The sequence below is a fragment of the Nicotiana sylvestris genome, chromosome 7, assembly GCF_000393655.2.
Source record: "Nicotiana sylvestris chromosome 7, ASM39365v2, whole genome shotgun sequence".
Classification (NCBI taxonomy): Eukaryota; Viridiplantae; Streptophyta; class Magnoliopsida; order Solanales; family Solanaceae; genus Nicotiana; species Nicotiana sylvestris.
The window spans coordinates 83210238-83215726 of NC_091063.1; positions in this window are offsets into that span (position 1 = coordinate 83210238).

Sequence of the window (5489 nt, forward strand, 5' to 3'; positions counted from 1 at the left end):
AATAACCGTGCATAACACTGGCACTTACCATATTTTTGCAAAAATGCCTTCGTGTCTTGTTTCATTCGGGGCCAATAGTAGCTAACCCTTATTAATTTAAGAACTAACTAGTCTACACTAGAATGATTTCTGCACACCCCTTCGTGACCTCCGATGTCCCTAAACATCAAGCCAATGGTCTCTGAAATGAACTTCGGTATAATTGGTCGTCAATAAGGCAATATCGAGCAGCTTTAGTTCGTAGTGCCTGGAAGCGCTAGGATCTTCAGGCAATTTTTCATGCCTTAAATACTCCATAAAATCATTTCTCCAATCCCAAATAAGGTTGGTTGAGGTAACTTCGCAATACCCATCCACGTCTAGCACCGAATGCAATAGTTGAACAATTGCACTAGAATTAGCTCCATTCACTTTCGTAAACAATCCAAAATTAGCTAATGCATCCGCTTTCATGTTCTCTTCCCTTAGGATATGAATAACCGACCATTCCATATACCGGGAAAGCAAAACTTGTACCTTATTTAAGTACTGCTGCATGCGCTCCTCTTTGGCATCAAAGATTTCGTATACCAAGTTTACTACTAGTTGAGAATCACATTATATTTCAATCACCTCGGAGCCAAGTCCTCGGGCTAATTCAAGTCCTACAATCAAAACTTCGTACTCGACTTAATTGTTAGTCAAAGGAACAGTTCTAATGGTCTACCTCAAGTTTTCTCCCGAGGGAGTGATTAACACAACCCCTGAGGCTGAAATTTTTTATATTGGAGGCCCCATCTGTAAACAAAGTCCACACACCAAAAATAGTTTTCGATATTAACGCTACTTCCTTAGTAGCTAAAGGCACCATACCAGGACAAAAATCAGCCACAAAGTCAGCTAAAACTTGTAAAATTGATTGTAGTCCTGGGTTTATACTCAATGTCAATTTCACTAACTTTGACTTCTCATTTAGCAAATCGACCTGCAAATTCAGGCTTATAAAGGACGTTCCTCAAGAGAAAAGTCATCACAACGACTATGGGATGACATTGAAAATAAGGCCTAAGATTTTGAAAGGCGACTATGAGAGCTAGGGCCAACTTTTCGAGGTGCAGATAATGTGTCTCCTGTAAAGCCCCGTAAATTTTTGCGAATTATTTGGGTCGATTTTAGCTTAAAGAATACAATTTGGATATAATGCGAGGCTAGCACGAGTGGAAAAAGTTATTAGGATACTCGGATATGAAGGTCATGAGGGCCGGAGGTCCCTAAGTTAAGTGTCTAAGAAAATAACTTTAGAAACTTAAATAAAAAAGACTAGAAAAATCATTGAAGCCCTGTGCGGCCTAGATGCATGGCCTACGGAGGCTACGTGGCCCATTCTAGAAAAAGAGAAGATGAGGAGAAGCATGACTTCAGCTGCCATGCAGGCTATATGGCTAGGATATGTGGCCCACACAACTCACTCTTTTTAAATCGAAGGGGGCCGGGGAGAGAGAAAGAGGTGCAAGATTTTGGAGCCTTGGAATTTTAAAGAGCCAAAGGGTCAACCCTCACACTTAATATACTTCAAGGTGTGATTTCTTGCCATATTTATGGTGTTATAACATCATTAGATTCTAGAACTAACACATATATAGATTCAATCCATAGGATTTCACTTGAATCTTGATGAATCACCAACAATACCGAAGAAGAGATTTTTTTAGGGTTTGCTTCAAAAGGTAATCTCCTCTACTCCAATCTCATTTATGAGGTATAATGAGTGCATTTATGGTATTCATGATATTGAGAGGTGGTTGAGTGTGAGTATTTATGAAATCATAGTTAGGTATTTATGGTTGGTAGTTGGAAAGACAATGTATAGTAAGTTGGGATATTCCATGGAGGTTTTTGAGTTGTTTATAAACCCAATAGACTTTTAAGTACTATAAATGAGATTGTTAAGCATGGGTGACCACATATGATAAGAAATATGAACCTAACTACCTATTATCAAGAGCTAAGGTCTAAATGGGTATCGTTGGGAAACTCTTGACACATGTGAGATACAATTGATTAGATTGTGATTGGTTGAAGACCTTGGATACTTGTAGTGAAGTTTTTGGAGAGTATCAAAGTATGTTGAAACCTACTGCTTCCTGGAGTTTTTCTCCAAAAATCGCATATCGTAAAATAGTTTAGAACTTGATTCAAATTGTGGACCCTAGCTTGTGGGGTTGAGCGAGTTGAGATTACACCATTCCTTGCATTATAAACGTTTAAGTGCCATTAACGTAACTATTACATCTCGCGTTTTCGTATGTTAAAATTTCGTTTTCAATTAACCGACGTAGACTCGGGGATGAGATCATCTTGACGTTAACGTACTTACGCTATTTATAACAAACGATAAATAAGTGTCATGAAGGATGAATGGTACACGAATTAAAGAAAATGAGTTTCGTTGAAAGTGGCAAATTTGGGATAAAATACGGGCCGAGCGATAATACCCGATAATTATAAACTAGTACCATGCAAGGTACCATATGACCACGGTAGTATAATGTATAAAGTATCTATAAAGTATATTTAAAATAAGTATAATTTTAAGTAATTTGAGGTAATTTTTAAATTATGCGGGTAATTAATTAATTACCGGGTAACAGAACATTACCTAGTTAACTAATAAGTGGATAAAAATTAACAAAATCTCACTCCAAAAAACGTGGCACAAATGCCACAAGGCTAAGAATGACTCATAAGTCATCTATGTCATGTGGCTACTGATAATCAAATTAAAATCTAACTAAGATAAGACTTGAATAAGTCTTATCTTCATTCATTCTTAGGCTAAGATACATGAGAAGATTAGAAAACATTAAATCAGCAAAACCAACGTTACCTTTCTTAGTTTGAAAGGTTAGGATCTAAGGAAAAACTTTAGAAGTCTTTTGTCCAAGCTATTTCGTTTAAATTCACAAGTAGAAGCTTCATTCCCTCGTTCTAACATATTTCACGGAAGCAGAAGCTTCACTTCGATCAAATAATTCAAGGAACATGTATGTTTAGGTCATCCTTTCTTTCTTTTGGTATGATCCAAATTATACAGAAGAAATGAGCAAACACACAGTTTCCATAAATTACTCTATTCATAGAAATAGTAGGGGTGTCTATATTCTTGATTCCCCATGAAAAATATTATTATCTTTTGTTCATAGGCCTCAGAATAATACACAGATGAAAAAGTTTATCCGGAAGGAATATTAAGATTATTACGTATTTTTCCTAGGCATTTCACTCATTTATACATGTGCATTGACCCATGAGAAAATGGCGTTATATACGCGTATATATGTATATGGGATATGAGAAACGGTTACGGCGTTATATACGCACCACCACCTGATCAGCTGGTATATGTTGATGATGTTGCCCACAGTGGCTGAGACGATATGATGGGATGCCCTCAGTGGCTTGATGATATTATGTACACCCATACCTATGCATGGCATGACATTTATACTCACATGTATGACATTATAAACGTTATAGAATTTACAAAGTTATTCAGATTTAAAGATCTGTTGCTGTATTCTATGTTTCATCTATGTCTTTTACGTACTAATTTTCATGCCTTACATACTCAATATATTTTTCGTACTTACGCCCTATTTCACGGGGCCTGCGTTTTATGCCTGCAGGTGCAGGTAGGCAAGCTGACGATCCCCCTTCTTAAGATCCCTGATCAACGAGAGTTGGCGTGTTCCATTTGATCCGGAGCTACTTTTGATTTTGGTAGGATACGTTCGTGTATATATATATATATATGGGTATGACGTGGATCAGTCCCGTCTTTGTACAGTTATGTTTCTGTTAGAGGTATGTGGACAGTATGTCTAGTTGGGTTATATGTGGCCTTGTCGGCTTTCAGTTTTGGATGTATAGCTGTCTATGGCAGCCTTGCCGGCTCGCCCACTGTATTCTGTATGTATACATACATATGCCTTGATGATAGGTTTTCTTCACATATGTTATTTTCGTAATGCAATAGATGTTATTCAGGTTCATATCTTAGACGCATGCTTAGGGGTGTTTGACAGGTAGGACTCAAGCACTGGTCGCGTCCCATCAGTTTGGGTCGTGACAAAAGTGGTATCAGAGCAGTTCTGTCCTAGGGTTTTCTACAAACCGTGTCTAGTAGAGTCTTGTTTATGGGTGTGTCATGCACCACACGTATAGACAGGAGGCTACAAGACATATAGGATGTTATACTCTCTTTTTAACTCAGATCATGCGATACAAGAATTCATGTTCCTAACAATATGCTATATTTTCAGCGATGCCTCCAAAGAGTATGCTAGTCATGCGCCACGAGTTACCAGGGCTCGGGAAGAGTCTCATGGTGAGGTTCCATCTCAGACTTCACATACCATGCCCTTTACAGAAGAGCTCCAAGGGGCACCAGCTCCAACGCCTGCTCTGTAAATTCAGCACCTCAACCGGATGCGCCGGGTCAGGAGATGAGAGATGTTATTCAATTATTGACTCGATTAGTAGCCACACAGGCTTGGCGTCAGGAAGTAGGTATTGGTCACGCAGATAGGTCCGTGAGTGCGAGGGTTTGTGACTTTATTAATTTAGACCCTTCAGTATTCACTGGAGCAGATCCAAACGAGGACCCTCAAATATTTATTGATAGAGTGCAGAGGATGTTAAGGGTAATGAAGGCCACTGCGACTAAGTCAGTTGAGCTAGCTTCCTATAGACTCCGAGATGTTGCAGTTAATTGGTACTAGTCTTGGTAACTGTCCAGAGGTAAGGATGCCCCTGTCACGACACAAAATTCACTAAGGGTCGTGATGGCACCGAACACCACTGTCAGGCAAGCCAACAACAATCTACTTGCAATTTCTCATTTTATTTATGTTGAAATCAATTCCTTTAAACAAATAAATAATAAATATAAACTCCATTGAATAAATAAGGATGTCTTTACAAAAATGTAACTACTGAAAAATCTCATGATCATCCCAGAACCCGGTGTCACAAATGAATGAGCATTTACTAGTGAATGAAATAAAAATATAGTGATTGCCGAGAATACAAATGGACAGAAATGAAAATACAATACAATACTCTGAAGGAGACTCTGCTGACTGCGGGGCGTCTCAATAATGCAGCTCACATAGGTCTCCGTACCAACCATGCCACTAAGCCACTAGCCACACATAAACCTGTGCAACAAAAATGCACAGCAAGTGTAGTTTGAGTACGAAAATAACATGTACCCAGTGAGTATCCCGTCTAATCTCGAAGAAGTAGAGACGAGAGGTCGACTTCGATACTTACTAGTGGTCCAATAGTAATATATTATTAATGTGAATAATCATGGATTTATTAAGAACGACAGTAATTTCAAATAAGTCACGAATAGGTAAAAGTTCCTTCTTATATTAAAAGTCTACGGATTCATAATCTATTAATTTTCAATTATATCACGTCAGGGAGAGCAAGTATAAATATCA